The sequence below is a fragment of the Misgurnus anguillicaudatus genome, chromosome 20, assembly GCF_027580225.2.
Source record: "Misgurnus anguillicaudatus chromosome 20, ASM2758022v2, whole genome shotgun sequence".
NCBI lineage: Eukaryota > Metazoa > Chordata > Actinopteri > Cypriniformes > Cobitidae > Misgurnus > Misgurnus anguillicaudatus.
In genome coordinates this window covers 19,042,287-19,059,922 of record NC_073356.2, presented here as the reverse complement: position 1 = coordinate 19,059,922, position 17,636 = coordinate 19,042,287, and the positions used below count along the sequence as shown (strand labels likewise).

At 38.6% G+C, this 17,636-nt stretch overlaps 1 protein-coding gene across 1 annotated transcript in view; it reads right to left on the bottom strand.

The window, feature by feature from the left end:
* Positions 1-17,636, bottom strand: part of dlgap3 (discs, large (Drosophila) homolog-associated protein 3) — a 177,188-nt gene that overhangs the window by 158,530 nt on the left and 1,022 nt on the right. The gene's annotated exons all lie outside the window — the stretch shown is intronic.

Genomic DNA, 17,636 nt, shown 5'->3' with positions numbered 1-17,636 from the left:
TTGTTGTCTTGTTTACCCATGTGTATTTTAAATGTTGTATGTAATGGTTTGGTTCCGTTCTTTGTCTTGTTATGGATTACCTGTCATGGATTATTTGGGTTTCTGTTTGTTTATCTTGTTTTATGTTCACTTAATAAATGCTGCACTTGGATCCGCTGCCTCTGCCTGCCTTCATCTCACCAGCGTTACAGAACGACTGACCAAAGACAACTGAAATACTGGGGCTATATACTCACTACCCAGATAAGTCACTCATTGGTTTTTACCATGCAGGTCTAAATAATCCACGACAGGTAATCCATAATACGAAGACAAAGACCGATTACATCCAACATTCAAAATACACATGGGTATCACATCTCTTCAAAATAAGAGACAGTACCAGGGAAACACAAAACCAGATCATTACAGTCACACTATGATGTCATACTGAGACAAAATCTGACACAAAGCTTTTTGCCAGCTGGGTTTCAGTAAAAGTGGTTATAGAATGCTTTAATACAATGACCTTTTTTCTTATATGTCAAAAGAACAAGAAATTCTCAATTCATGTCCCTTTTAAATCAAATTAAGTGTCAGCACAGAATTAGTGAATTTACTAAAGCAACAGAGAATACACAGCAGTTTGTTTCTTCAGTCCAATATTGATCTGATTGCCCTCACAATGATATAAAATAACATAATTTTTTAAGTTTAAAAAAAGGAGTTGAGCTTTAACAGTTTATAAGTAGCTGTGAGGTATGTATGCAGTATATATAGAGTACCATTTATACATAAATACATATATTACAGGAGTGGTGAATCAAACAATCAATTTTAACTTGATAATTTGTTATATAAAAGATCATCATACTTAAATGAACATCCTACAAGTTTCAGAACTGAAAACGTCCTTGTTACTGAAATATAAGTTTTTCACACCAAGTCAAGTAAACGGACGTTTCTGGAACGTGCCGAAAAGTTATTGATAAGGACTTATCAGCCACGGTTTAGATTCTGATGCGCGCTTACTGTGTTGTATACAGTAATTTAGTCACGTCAAGTTTTGTTTCTACTTCATTGTCATTTTCATCTTTAGCACCCAGAATCTTTTGAGGCTCAAACATGTGTTCGGCTGCTATTTTTACACATTAATGTTTTGAAAACAATTCCACACATGTAATGACGGGGAATGAAGCTATCCAATCATAGCAGTGGGCGTTTACATGCAGGTATTCAATGCGGCCCACCCCTTTAAACGAACCATTTCTCTAGACAGCATCAGAACCATGTTACGAAATAGCCTATTATTTGTTGCTTTTGAACTTTTTTTAATGTAAAAACCATGCGAACATCATAAGTTGACCTCAGACAACAGTATAAAACAATAAAATCGACAGGTTAATTCATACTTTTATACATATGGTTAAAGGTAGGGTAACAGATTTGATCCTGAAACATTTTTAGTTATGCTGGTTAAAAGTCTCCTCACATCCTGATAGCAATCACTGTGTTAAGTTGTTTAAATGTATTTGTAGAAATGTATGTCATCTGTGAAAGGCGTAGGACCAAAAAATGTTCGACCAATCATAGATCTCGGTCCGAACGGACGTTTCCTTTTTTGTCCCTCATACCTAAGCGTAATTTGAATGCCCACCTCGCAGCGAGTCCACGCAGACACCATACGTCATCGGCGCGTTCACGTGCGCTCACCTCCTGTCTGTAAACAGCTAGAATGGCAAATTTTTCTGCAGAAGTGACAGGAGCCACACAACGAAAGACATCTTTTATAACAACAACAGCAAAACCTGCCTGGATCAGCAAAGAGCAAAAACCCAAATTAACATCGGTAACTTTACTGCTTTACCACGAGATGTAAACAGCTGCAGGAGGCAAAGGGTCGGAAAGGGTCGTTGCACTGTTTATTTTGGTAAGGTAGGTACGCGATATGTTTGTATTGAGATGGATTCAGATATTCTACTTTGATGAAACATTGTGTTGCTTATGAAATTTGTGTTCGTTTACGGATTAGCGTAATAATATAGTTACTACGTCTACACAACCGAAAGTGTGCTTTAACTAATTCTGATGTAAATAGTAGTTTATGTTGGTTATTTTGGAAATGTTGTACTGCAAAGTTTTCTCACTGGTGAATGAGACATAAGATGTGACCGTCTGATCTGTGCGTCTTCATGAGTTTTGAAAGAGGCGTGACTTTGGATGGTGATTTGACTGGAAGGGTGGGATCGGGATTTCATTGCTAGGCGGCTACCGTTAGCATTTTTCAAAATGTGAAACCCTACCTTTAATTGCCAAAGCAATATTTAATCTCAAGATGTATGTTAACATTTATTTCAATGCTAGTTAAATATGTTTTCCCCTTTCAAGTGCTGTCACAAGTTATTCAATAACAAAAATGAGCAGTGTTAGGGTAGTAAAACATACCTGCAAGACATTGCTTAAAATGTCATGACCACTGCCCATATATATTACAGTAATGGGTTGAGAAACACGATTACCCAGTTTGACATTTGACTTCCTAATCATCTTTGCAACTGCTGCTTGACATTTCCTCTTCAATCCCTGAATTAGGTCTCAGTATCCATTAACGCAAGCTCCAGACGGACAAAGTATGTTTGAGCGGACGGGTCAACTAGAGGCACAGACACACAGTGATTACTGTCCCCATTTATCAGCTCAAACATTTCTATTTGTAGTTTTTGAGCTTTGACATTGTGCACCGGTTGACACACACTATCAGAGCTCTGTGTTAAATCCCTCACGACCGAGCCGAGAACATAAACCACAGGAGAAAATTTAATTGAGTTTACTTTCCATCTGCCTCTGAGCCTTCATAAAGGGGGAAATTGGGATTTTCCCCCATCCATGTAAAATAACATCAAACCTCTCCAAAAGTATTAAAACACAAAAGCAAGTTCAAATCAAAGCCACTGAAATGATTATTACACTCTGGCATCTACGAAACGATGCTACAAGAACTAAACTCGCAACTTCAAAGGGATATTCATTATTTCTTCTGCTTACAGCAGCACCCTTACATTTCCCCGGCTCGTACAGAGCCCTCGTTCCACTCGTTTTTGGTTCGGCAAAGTAAACACATCACCCGTAATAACCTCCACGGGGAGAGTCGCCTGCCCTCGTAAGGGCAAAGCTGATTTCATCAGCGCTACATCAAAATTGAAATGCCAATTCCAATTTGGGTGCGGTAATTATAACTGACCTGTTTCACCAAACCGAATTTAAAACTGCAAGTGTATTAAAAACATGGCGAGTGGAACTTAAAAAGCAATAATAGAAATGCAGTGATCTTAACTCAGCACGATGATACAGAAACCCTGAGCTGCATACAAGGACAATCGTGATGGGGAAGATAATAATGGCGATATAAATCTCTAGGGCAACAGTTAAGTTACCTGTCTGCAATTATTTAACCCTAATTTTTCAACTCCAGAAACCTTTCTCCATTAAGGTGCCTTCTGGTGTCATGTTCCGTCGCAGGTAAGGTTAAATGCTTCTAAATTTTAATAAAACATTAGCGAAACAACGCCAGACATTTGATGCATAACCTAAAAAATATCACCATAATGTAAAATGTTACATGTGCACTGTGATTACAGTTGCGTCATTACCATGGCAACTGATGTAGATATCCCAGACATCTATTACACCCTCTTAACAAACTAATTTGATTTCAAAACGTAAAATGTCAGTGCAAACAAGCCTATACAGATATGACTAAAACACTGGGACTGGGTGCAGTGTGAACAATACCCCAGAGACAAATCAATATGCAAAGTTTTGCATCGCTTTGAAGGTTGAAGTGCTTTATCATTAAAGTCCCCCGCTCACTGTAAACAACCTCCTGAAGCAAGATTGAAATAGAAGGGCCCATTACTTTATCCCCAGACACATAGAGTACACGTTGTCAAACCAACCACAATTATTAATACCCTGTAGCTCATATTTTAAAGCATACACCTGAACTTCAGCACATATACCTATTCTTCTCATGTCTGCTCAGTTAAATCTATACGTGCAAGTGTGCTTTGAAGTAAACCACTCGCTGATGGGCGTTGACCAGGGTGGCACCTGTCAGACCCAAATATGTGAGGAAGGAGGCTTGGAAAGCTGAAGGCATGGCTGGGTACCAACGCACTCACATCCTCTGTTTATCTGTGCTGGTCACATACTGTATCACCGTCACACTTCAGCAGTAAGTTTTCAGTACCATAGACTGACACACAAGCCCTGCAATTTTCTTCTTCTATCAATGAGATCCCATTTGTTTTGAATAAAGTAATGACCGTTCATGTCCACTGGTAATGTTTTTCATGCATCATGCCTGCACTTTAGTGGTTAATTACATACAGTACAGTTATACACTAATAATTATTAGTTTGATTTATATAGCATCTGTCCTTGCTTAAGGAAGGGGTCCACAACAGGGGGTCAGTGCCGGTTCTGCAGGGGGTCTGCCAATTATGGTTTTATGGTTTTAACTATAAAACATTAAACTATGCAATAAATAAATAAATACAATATTATGTTAACTAGCTGTGACATCGGTGGAAATCAAACTTAAATAAAACTTTTTTTAAATAAATATGGCTTACAGTCAGATACAGCCTGACACAATCGGATAACGAGTCAGTAATTGATCAACAGGAACAACAGCAACGATTACAGCTGGAAGTCTCTATTTGGTAATTAATCCTTATTTGTTTATCCGCTATTTTATTAAAAATGTTTTTTTTTTTGCATTTGCCCGTTTTAAAGGAGTAAATGTGCAGTGCCGTAGATGTCTACACGGAATTTTTAATATTTAATATTTTAAATGATAAGCCGGGTCCGGGTCGGGTCTCAATCTATTACTTCGGGTTCCGGGTCTGTTTAACATTGTGGGTAATACAGGTCGATATAGGTCGATCGGACTCGGAGAACACACACTCACATTTAAATAAAATATTTCAAAAACTGCAACAAAAACTTAGATGAACTGTCGCATACATTTTTTCTATGACGCTAAAATTGCGTTAAAAAGTTTATATTTGGTTGCTCCAACCAGGCAGCTAACGCGCATGTGCTCTTTTAAAGGGATAGTTCGGCCAAAAACGATATTAAACCCATGATTTACTCACCCCCAAGCTGTCCGAGTTGCATATATCCATCGTTTTTCAGACAAACACATTTTCGGATATTTTAGAAAATATTTTAGATTTTTCTGTTGATTAAATGTAATGTTACGGGGTCCAGCAATAGTCCACAACCTTCAAGTCCAAAAAAAGTGCGTCCATCCTTCACAAATTAAATCCAAACGGCTCCAGGATGATAAACAAAGGCCTTCTGTGGGTAATCCGTGCGGTGTTGTTGTAGAAATATCCATATTTAAAATGTTATTAACGTAATTTACCTTCCGGTAGCGCCACCATCTTAGACTCAGGAGAGAGTATTAGCGTAGTGTACGCACTTTTCTTAGTGACGTATGACAAATTCGGAGGGCGGGGGGACAGTGCAGCAGAAGAGAAACTATGTACGCTGCGTAAGCTCTCATCCTGAATGCGGATGACTCCATGATGGCGGCGCTACCGGAAGGAAGTTAGTTACGTTAATAACATTTTAAATATGGATATTTCTACAACAACACCGCACGGATTACCCACAGAAGAACTTTGTTTATCATCCTGGAGCCGTTTGGATTTGGTTTGTGGGGGATGGATGCACTTTTTTTGGACTTGAAGGTCGTGGACTATTGCTGGACCCCGTAACATTACATTTAATCAACAGAAAGATCTAAAATATTTTATAAAAAATACGAAAATGTGTTTGTCTGAAAGGCGATGGACGTGTGCGGCTCGGACGGCTTGGGGGTGAGTGGATCATGGGTTTAATATCGTTTTTGCCCGAACTATCCCTTTAATGTTTCTCTGGCTACCAGTCAGGAGCTTCTGCAGTGAGACGCAATGACTTTACCTTTGACAATTGGCTCTTTTATTTAGAAGGCGGGTTTTGCCATACCGCGCATTTTGCACTGACTTCTCTACTTTTTATAATAATATTATAAATTGACCGTCTTGCTGTTATATCTAAAGTTTTCGCGACTCTGCTCAAAGAGCACAGAGATGATAGCAAAGAAGTAAAGCTAACGAAAGCAGCCATGGCACTGAACGAGCAATCGTTATTATAATCCAAATGGGCAAACATTATTAAGCAAGTTGACCCGATACACAACAAATGTAAACCTGCATTATTAATCATCATGACTGTAAAGTGGACTTTTAAAGCTGGAATAAGCATTGAACATTTCAATCGTCAAGAGAGGAATAACATGGATGGAACTTTCTTGGAAATAAGGATTGTGCATCACACAGTCAGGTAAGGAGGGAGAAGACTAACTTCTATGGGTAAGACAAAAAGTTTAATTTTCGCTACTTGTTTATTGACGTATTAATAACATTTAACTAAAGAATATTTGCCGGTCGGGTCTGTGTCTTCCCGGATGGGTTCAGGTCCAGATTTTAAATAATAGACGGGTCCGCGTCGGATCCGGGTCCAGCTTTTAAATAATAGACCGGTCTGGGTCGGTTCCGGGTCCAGCTTTCAAATCAACAGACGGGTCCGGGTCAGTTCAGTGTAGCACATTTACGGGTCTGATCGGGTAATTTTTGGACCCGTGTAGACCTCTAAAGTGCAGTACGATGCCAACTAAGGTGGAAAATGTTTGCTGTTGTTCGTATTGTTTACATGCACGTATGCACTGATTGCAAACAAAACATATGAGATTTTGATTTACTTATGCCTGTGGTTGCGACTCCTAAAGTTGGGACCGCTCCATCAGTTGTAAACAAGTGGCGAATTCGGCGTCAAACTGAGCCTGGAAGTGTTGTAGTTTTCGAGACCACTTTTTAAAGGTCTTGGTCTCTTCTTGGAATCGACCGCATTTTCTCGTCTCGGTCTCAGACAAAGAGGACTTGGAATTTTATTTCAAGACCGGTCAAGACCACAACTGATGGCACATCACAAATTTATTTTTTATCATTAATTTTATGCAGTTTATTCAGGTTTGGCATATGATGTTGGGATTGTTTAAGCATTGTTTAAGTTTAATCTCCCAATGACAATTTTTCTACTTTTATTACTAAAACACCTGCATTGTGTTAAGTGAATGGCAAGCCAGGGAAAGACAGTTCAGTATAAAGGGTTAAGTTGATTTCAGCTCTTTAGTGTTTGTTCACTTTTATTTGCTTATAGACAAAGATAAATTCCCACATATCTGCAATGCCTTTGATTATTTTATCAACTGTTCTGATGGCACACACACACACACACACACACACACACACACACACACACACACACACACACACACACACAGACAAGAAGTGCCTAATCATATGCATATGCCACATTTTATCATAAGTGTTTTAATGCAGTGACTTGCACTGGTCTTGATCTTGACTTGGTCTCAGCCTGTCTTGGTCTTGACTTGGTCTCGACCCTTTAAAGTCTTGGTCTTGTCTCGGTCTCGGCCTGTCTTGGTGTTGGTCATGACTTGGTCTTGGTTTAGGTGGTCTTGACTACAACACTAGAGCCTGGTTTGTAAAGCAATTCTCTCCAAAATGCAGCCAGGAAACAACCATAAACCCATTTGCAATTACGTTGCTGTCCGGGAAAAACAAACTGCATGCACTGTTGTCTTAAGACAGGGAAAGCTAAATAAGGTTTTCTTCTCTTTACATCAACAAACCAATTTCTTATGTAAACCATCTTGATAAAACAAAGTTGTTGCGTGCTGTGCAGTGATACCGGTGACTTCTACTCGACGCAGCAATGCTAATGCTCGTTCTCGCTCTCACTTGACGTGTACGGCAGGCGTGTTTTTCTAGGGGTAAAGGCCCATAAAAGGAATATGGGGTCAATCAGTTGTAACGGACACCCCGGTTTGAAAAAAAAAACTTTCTGAAACTTGTAGGAAAAAGGAGGCATGAGTTTGGCTCAGAAATACTCCGTCACAAGCTCAACTGCTTTTTTGAAACTTTGCTTATGTTTAGCATGAGGGTTACAACTCTTAAACTGTGTTAATAAGTCAGAATGCATGAAATAGCAATACCCCCCCCTTGAAATTATGTAATCAATACATTGAATATATTAATTCATTTAAATAATTAACAAAGTTTTCACAGCGTACGAGCGAGTAGATCAGTCCTTGAAGCTGGCTCGGGTCTACATGTACATGGCAGGAAAATATTCCATTAGGGCCGAGTCATGGGGGCAGGGCTGCTTGTGCGCTGCTGCTAATGTACTGAGCTCAGATGCCCTGGGTGATACAGCCAGTCAATGTAATTCACGGTCACTGAGGAGTCTGGGAAAAGGAGGGGCTGTTTGCTGCCTGGTGCCTGCCAGCTTGCATGCTTTGATCACCTCCAAAGCCAACTATGGTTCTCAGAGCGTCCCCGATTCACTGGTCCAGCCAACTCCCATGTCACCCCCCCAGAGGCAGAACTAAGGATTCCTGCTGTGCACTGCTTGTGGTAGGACACATGCAGAAGCCATAACACCACGGTTTCTCTAAGGTGAAATGCTCTGTGGTTTGGCTGATTATTGGTGCAATATATACTCATGTTCCATTACCACCCTTTCAAAAATTAACCATGGTTTTACTACAGTTAAAACAACAACAACAACAAAAAAACAATGGTTACCACGCAACATGATCTCACAAAGTTCTGTGGGATAGTCACGGAATTTTTTTGCTCATTTTCCCGTGGCATTCTCACGGATCTTCACATTTTTCCGTGGCCCTGCTACGGACTGTCTTTTCCATGGCATTCTCACGGATTGGTTACTCAACTGCTTTTTCCTATTTTTAAACCATTTTCGCTTCGGTTTAGGGTTAGATTTGGTGTTTGCATTAGTATGTCACTTTAACTATTGGTTTATACTATTTTTCTGCTTTATTCTTTTATATTTTCTAAACTTTAAATTGTTGCCTGGCGTTGGGGTTAGAGTTGGGTTTGGGTAAGGATGTCATTTTATGTAAATCTAACCCTAAACCGAAGCGAAAATGGTAAGAAAATAGGCCAAAACAGTTGAGTTACCAATCTGTGAGAATGCCACGGAAAAAGACAGTCCGTAGCAGAGCCACGGAAAAATGCGGAGATCCATGAAAATGCCACGGAAAAATGAGCAAAAAATTCTGTGACTATGCCACGGAAATAAAAAACTTGGTTACTACACTTTTACCACAAAAAAAAAACATTAATTATGTTTAGTTCTGGGCTATTTATTAAAAGTGAATCACATCAAAGCCTTATCAAATCTGTGTTTTTTTACATTTTCTCAAAAAGAGCTACAATAATCCAGCATGTAAACATATTATTAAAACTTTTGTTACTACTGACTGTTGTTTGGCTATAATGACTAAGGGGCAGTTTCCCAGACAGGGTTTAGATTAATCCAAGACTAGGCCTTAGTTATATTAGGATATTTAAGTCGTTTTTAAAAGCAAACCTTACAAAAAACATTACAGGTTCATCTTGAGACAAAACAACAGCACTGATATATGTTAAGATATGTCAATGCAAAGTGTTTTTGAATTAAGGCAGCTTAAATATGCATTTTAATTTGGGACTAGGATAAACCCTGTTCGGGAAACCACCACTATATTGGCTTTACATGTCAACTTATTTTACTAATCCTAACCCCTAACCATCTACTGATACTCTAATTCTACTATCTAGACATTCTAGACATTCTACTATCGAAATAAAGTGTAACCTTACATTATTTTTGCATCATTAGTAAACATATACCTGGTAAAACTGCAGATGACATCTAAGGTTGGCAGCACTGATGACGTAGCTACACCCTAATTTAAGTTAAAATCTGGCTCGCACTCAAATCATCACATTCAATTTGAATGTGACTGAAAGAGGGTGTCTGGGGGGAGTCCATTTATTTCCACCAGTTTGACCCACTTAAGCTCATTTGCAGACCGGTTGCTAGATAATAGGGTATCCACTATCTCATTGACAAGGTAGCGCGCTAAAACACCAGCTTACACCAGCATGGTCTATTTGGTGATGCTGTTTCACCAATGAACTCTTGCTGGTAAAGACATGTCCTCAATTTCAGAAAAATATCCTTGTGAATAAAGTGAATATGTGATGTAAAACAAGTCAGTTCAGTTTTATGTTTTATATTTTATACCAACCTCTAGATCAGATGATGAAATTGATGTATTCTTATGTACGGTTTTCACGTAACTTTGAGCTTTTCTAGAACAGTCTGTCCCTACGTGTTGCAGTTTGCTGCAAGACATGGCCTCTACCTTTGCCCTTTCAAAAAGAAAGGAAAGCAGGATAAAGGTGTAAATGTTAGTCTGTTAAAAGCATATTCATGTAAAAGAAGTTGGAGTATGTGTAAGTAAAGAGGAAAGCTGAATAAAACTACTGTAAATGTAAGTTACGGTAAGGTAATTGGACTATACGGTGTGAAGAAACTTCAAGGGCAACAAACAGTTTGGCTTTTAATACTACTCTCCAGACAATGGCTAAAGATGACTTCCTTGCAATCAGGTGGAGTGTGTCAGTGTAAGAAAAACTGTTTGTGATTGTAAGATGGAGAGATCATCATAACCAAGTACTCATCATGTTCCTGTTAGATCACTTGAAATCACGGCCTGTGATTTACTGCTGAAGGACCAGTCTGTGTAAACCGTCCCACTGGGACTCAGCATCTGTCCCAATCAAATAGCAATCAAACTCAGAGACTGAACATCCCTCTCCAAACTCTCACTCAACTACGCCTGACAGAAAAGTCCAACAGCACACAAACAAGAAAAAGTGTCCCTGTGGGCCATATCTTAAAAAGTCTAGTTGGTAAAAAGTGAGCAGAAATAGAACAAAGTAAAGAAAATATATGATAATATCCCAAAACAAACTTTCTACTTCCCCGGCTTTGTTATCTGTAGCAAGAAAACAGCTTTGAGTGGTTAGATTTGTTTGTTCAATTCAGAATGACCACCAAACAGGCAAACGTTCTCCTTTCTTTCTGTTTCTAGATGGCACACCTTTCTCTTTCTTATTTGCCATCTTGACAGCTTCAATTGGTTTTGTGTGCAACCTTCCTGAAGGTGAGGTCCTATTAGTTTCATCATTGGCTATTCATGTAGGGTTCAAGCTTCAATCAGCTGGCTGGTAACAGAGCTGCAGAAGCCCATATTGGGATTGACAGGCCTAGCCCCGGGGACGAGGTCACACCGGTTTTCAGGTTATTGTGTTTTCAGAGCACATTGCTCTGGGTGTCTGTTACTAATGGGGGCATCTTTTCATACGACCTCAGTATTCTCAATAGCATAATCTTGGTTATGGTATACATCTGTCTCGCAGCTGCTTTAGTATGTGATTTCAAATGCATACTTCCTAGCAAATAAGATGGTGGAGAATGACTCCTAAGCTTTTTTATTCTGTGACCCATTTTTTAGGATCTTAAATGATTGCATACGCACACCTCTGTCTTAATACAAGAAAGATTAAAGTTTAAAGTTAATTTTGTCTTCGCACAAATAAGCAGTAGGGTTTTACGGCACTCAGTCAATGACAGTTCTTTGTGTTCAACTGTATAGAAGCTTGCACAGTACGTTGAGTCACGTTTTAGCCTACATTTCTTTCAATATTTTAAGAAGCTGCATATATAATATATAGGTCTAGCCTACAGCTATAAACTTCCTGATACAGAGACTATAAAAAGGTTATAATATAAAAAAATCCAACCTTAAAAAAGATACATGCTGTAGAAATCTCTCACAATCTGTAGTTCTGGCATGTGGGGTCACGACCACCCAAAAATCAGACATAGTGCACTCCAAGCTGATCTCACTCAGATGAAAGGTTAAGAAACAATGGCTGCCATCAGACTCAATTTATCTCTATTTTAATGGCAGCTTCAACAACTTGACAACTGCCATATTGAGGGTCAAAAGTGAAAACTATCCCCAGCTTTGTCTGTTAAGCGGTTTGGCAGCTGAAGTATCTGAGGCTGGAGTAAATTGTGAAAAATCTCAACCCTGACAGGTTGTTGAAAAAGAAGGTCTGTTCTGGATAAATGTGGTGACATTTCATTTCTGCCTTCAGAGCTCCGGAGTTCTGAGAGTGTCTCCGAGTGTAATAAAAAAAGTCACATGATGCTAAACTTAGTGTGAAGAATACAGTGGGCCTGCGGGGCACAACAGAGCAGCAAAACCAAACCTTTGCAAAGCAAGCCAAAGTTTGCTTGAAATGACATTACAGCAATGAAACATTTCTTAAAACATTGTTTTTCAAAAACAATAAAAAGCATATGAAGAGATCAGATGCAAAACCCACTGCGTCTGACATGTTTCTTGTAAATTAGACTTTTTTCTCATGTTTAGGTTCATTAATTTCATTTCAATGCCAATGAAAAGGTCAGTAATTGAAACGCATTATTTTCACAAATGTCACTTTAGACATTTCATTGGTATTTAACAAATTTAACAAGTCTTTAGCTGCAAAACGTACATGCATAAATGTTCACTTTTAAAAAAGTCTTCAGATACTCTTTACTGTCCTTTCTGAATGAAGGTAAAAGGCTCAAATTTGCTCAATATCCTAATATATACTTCTTTTAAAGGGACACTCCACTTTTTTGAAAATATGCAAATTGTCCAGCTCCCTGAGAGTTAAACATTTGATTTTTACTGTTTTGGAATCCATTCAGCTGACCTCCGGATCTGGCGCTACCACTTTTAGCATAGCTTAGCACAATACATAGAATCTGAATAGGCCGTTAGCATCGTTTTGCCGCCGTAACATGGCTGCAGGAGACGCAATGATATTACCTATTCCCCAAAAATAGTCCCCTGCTATTGAAAGTTACTAAGGGGACTATTTTCAGCTGTTGCGTAATATCATTGCGCCTACCGCAGCCATGTCACTACAGCAAAGTCCTTGATTATTACACCAGAATGAGAGTATAGTTCCTAGACATATCTGCCTAGAAAATCACAACTTTTAATTTTCTGTCAGTCTAAGTACACGATGTAACTACAGAAGAGTCAAGTTTTAAATATATTAAAAAATATCGAAACTCTTTGGTTATTTTTGAGCGCCCTGCTAATGGTCTAATCAGATTCAATGGATTATGCTACGCTATGCTAAAAGTGGTACTGCCAGACCCGGAGATTGGCTGAATGATTCCAAAAAAAGTAAAAATCAAATGTTTAACTCTAGGGGAGCTGGAAAATAAGCATATTTTCAAAAAAAGTGGAGTGTTATTTAATATTACTTACTTTAACTGGGTAATAAACGCTTGCACCTTGATTTACTGTTTGTGCCATTGTTCATCCTATTCTTCATCTGTGCAGGTCTTGGCTGAATAATCGACATGGTGTTTAACAGATTTTGCCATCAAACTAGTATTTCTGAATGGCCTGGAAAGCATATTTGAAGCGAAAGTATTTGATGACCGTATAATACAGGCCAAGAGCATTCGATCAATATCATCATCTCATTTTTGACAGAGATGGCGTTTAGCAGTTTTTGCATCTGAACTCTTATTATGAAACTGAAAATGCTGGAAACAACATTTGCAGAAACAGAATATTAAAATACTCTAAAAAACTAGATGCAGCACTTTAGGGGTTATTATGGCATAAAAATATTGACTAACCGTGAATTAAACATCGCTGTAAACAAGGTAAAAGAGAGTAAAAACTGAAATAAAAGATCCAAGGACAAAAACACCCCCGTAAAAATTGACTTTCTGTTGTTATTGTTATGCTCCTTATTTTACTTATCCTAACTGTGTGTTGTGGTATTCAGTGTACCATAATAATCTCTCTTTAAAAAACACAGTACACAAGTTACCACAACTAGCTTTCAAACATAAACAGTTTATGCCACAGGTTAACTTGTATAGTAGACAAGTGACAAGAAATAAACACTGAAGCCAAATGGGAAAATAAGATAACAGTAGACTTATCCTCAAATGGCATGCCCACATAACGCCAAGTTTTTGATCAACTAATCTGATTGGCTCAACTTTACTCAACTGTTTTTTAATGTACTATACTTAATATTTACTGTATATACTATACTGTACTATTATATACATTTTAGTATCCCACCCTTAAATGCTTTGTAACAACACAACAACGACGTAGTTTACTGATTAACCACCTTAGTATGATGCATAGTAGGAGAAACGAACTACCTAGTCAAGACTGTTTACCAAAAACATCTTCGAACATTCATCATTTGAACCATGTTGCCGTTGGTTCATCAATATAGTTGATGATGTCATGTGACAGGTGGTGTACTAAGTTATTAATCTTCTCAAATCAATTTTATGTCAAAGAAATTTAATTTATGCGCAAATTCCCTCTTACTTCACTACTCCCAGAGATTCCCAAAGGTCCTAAAGCCCAAGGGTTTCATGTATGCACACTTTTCAAAAACAGCACTTTAATTTTGTTTACAAACTAAAAGACGTAAAATGGACTTTGTATATATTTAGAATGATGGACATAGGATATAGACTTGCGACGTTAGTTGGCTAACGATGCTTTAGGGAAATGCAACAATCAAACATGCCATGCAATTTTGCATTATCCCTCTCTAAATAACCAAGTGGCCATTACTGCACCTTCACGTAGCCTAGCTGCCAGTAATTTAAAGTATTAATTACTAAGCGGTGCATGAAGCGCCATGTTCTCAGTGCAACTATTAACAACAGGTCTGATCACATGAATAACCCACACATAAAACAAACATACAGAGCAGTCGCAACTTCAGAATACAAAGAGCGCCATTTTCAGCAAAGCTGTGTATCATGGCCGTTGCATAAACCAAAATGGAGGGTCTTCCATGACATCAATATTGTAGGCTTGAGAGTTGCGCAACAATGTCTTGAGGTTCCAGTAAATAATTCATCAGCCAACAACCGTTAGCCTGCCATTATCTATTTAAATCCTAGCGCAATCCCATCCTAAAACCTGCATGTGGTGCTGTCATGGCCTGGTTGGAAGAGAGGAGAGCAAGCCAGAAAAAAGACAGGAAATTAAATGGAGAGCACGACTACAGCAGGACCATCTTGAATATGCTCCTTTCTATCATATTTTTCACCTTCATAGCCTCTCTGTTCCCTTCAATCCTTCATTCATCTACTTCGACGTGTCATCCCTTCATTCTGAATCATTGAGCCAATCTCTCTTCTCTATTATTCCTCTACCAGCTCCCTTTCATCTTTTATGTCTCACTCACTTCTTTTGCTTTCCCCTTATGTTTTCCCCGTATCTTTCTAATCATCCCTGGAAACAGCTGGAGGAGAACCTCCATAATCAGACCTCCATATTAGTTAAATCCAAAAACATCAGAGACAGCCCTAGGTTATTTATTTATTCAGACCACACTGAAAATCTGTTTCTTTATGAGGTTTTAGGCAAGAAATCATAAACTTTTGTATATATTCCAAAACCAGAATAACAAGATGAAATCTTATGAGTGGTCTCATAAGTCTCTCCTGGCCATCACTATATATCACCTAAAAGACCAGATTGCCTTTTGTAACCGTATAATCATTATAATCATATTTCTGAGCTACAGCCTAAAGCTGTATGCATGTGAAGAAAGGTTCAGATTATGGGATCAGAACCGATTTTATAATCACAGTATAATTAGACCATTAAGCATATCAACTTCTAAGTCAAGTAATTCATATATATATATATATATATATATAGACAGCCTTCTTCTCCCAGTTTTCTCTGCAGACCTCTCAATCCACGTGCATATCAGCCTCCTTTCTTCACTCTCCTCACTCGTTCTCCATTCACTTTGCTCTTCAGTCTTCCTCTGATGTGCCTGTTTCTCTGAACTGTGCATCAGTAGCACTGCAGTGCTCAGTTATCCCAGCTAAAGGCCTGCTGGGTCCGCTCACACGTGCCCTGAACTGGACTGAACTGGTGTCGGCACGGCGAAGGGGGACGATTTCTCAGAGAACAAGTTCACAGAGCATAACCACGTGGACAAAAATGTAATTTGTTTTCTCTGTGCAGACACATTTGTGCCAATTATTCACCGCATCTTTAAGTTCCTAGTCATGTATCGATGTTCCCCGAATGCGCTTGATCCGTTTGAAGGTTATTTAAAATCTTTCCACATATTACATCATCTTTTTCCTCTTGCTGTGTACGAGACTCGTGTGCTTTTTTACGGAATACACAAATGGAAAACTGTCAAAATATTAGACAATATTTCAACGGCACTATGCTACAAATCCCGTTACAGGCTATCGATTTGGGTGTTTTCATCTAACTGGGCTCTTGTCTTTTTAACATGCCAGTTTACAGCCCAGAAATCACTTTTTATGAGTTTCTGTAAAGGGATCAAAATAATCGTATTCTGCCTTTTCCTGACACACCACACAATGACCCACCAGCATGATTATAATAATTAGTTAAACAATGGCTGCCAGTTCCTGATGTGTCAATGAATGGCACTTAGTCATTGGCAAAGCCTTTCCCATCACCCAGAATAGCAAACCTAATCATATGGAAAAGCACCTAAAACACGAGGCAAAATGGCAGCACCTTTCCTGCTATTATACTAGCAATCGTTAACATTCCCTCCGTAAGCCATAGAAAATGATCTGCCCATATATGGACTTCCCATTCCCCTCCATATTCAAGGCTGTCTCATAAAGCACTCGGTTCCCAGCAAACTCTTTTATTGATACGCAGAACGCCAAATGGGCTCTTTATTACTGGATGTTCAATCTGGTCTATTGTGTTTTAGTGGCTTTTATGTGGCTAGGTAAGGACCAATCACTTCTTTAAACGTAGTGTGTAAATCCATGGCCTCGAATCCCAGAAGTGCACTAATAAGTGTGTCTATATATGACTACTTGGAGTAAATCAATAGGCATCATGAGTTAAGAGAAGATGAGGGCATATACATTTGAGCGAAGGAGAACCTTATATAAAAATGTCGATAAAAATGTCTTTTAAACTTCTCATTGGTGTTCAAAATAAGTAAGCACAGACAGATAGCTTGCTGTAGCTCCCAAAGACTTCTCTTATAAACGGCAGGTGGTGGTACGGCAATGGTCTATGAATGAATTAAAAACATCTGCTTGCTTAAACAATCTCTGCATCACACAAATTAAACCATTTTCTTGTAATGTGTACAATTCAATATCAAAGGATATAATGTTTCGTTTGCCTGAGGAATGTAAGAAACTCTACACCAACCTATACCATCAGCAAGGCCTATAATGCTTTTTGGCCCTATCCCGTTGGATGGGCTTTTGCCAGACTTAAAAATTAGATCAACACATAATCATGTATGCACCATAAGCTCCTTTTTTTCTAAGTCTTAATGTGACAATGGGAAGAATTAAATGGATTTTATGGATATAAATAACGAAAGCGTTTATCTTCGAATAATTAGCACTGATCTTTTCTTCTTCCCAAACGATTACAGTAGGTATTTCTTTTCTATCCCTTCAAGCACAAGTCTCTATAGGAGCGGAGCCAAATAAATCAAACACAGTGGTCCGTCCGTGTGTCATTTTTCTAAATAAGGGCGAAATATAATTGAGTCAATGAGCAGTTAGTTAAC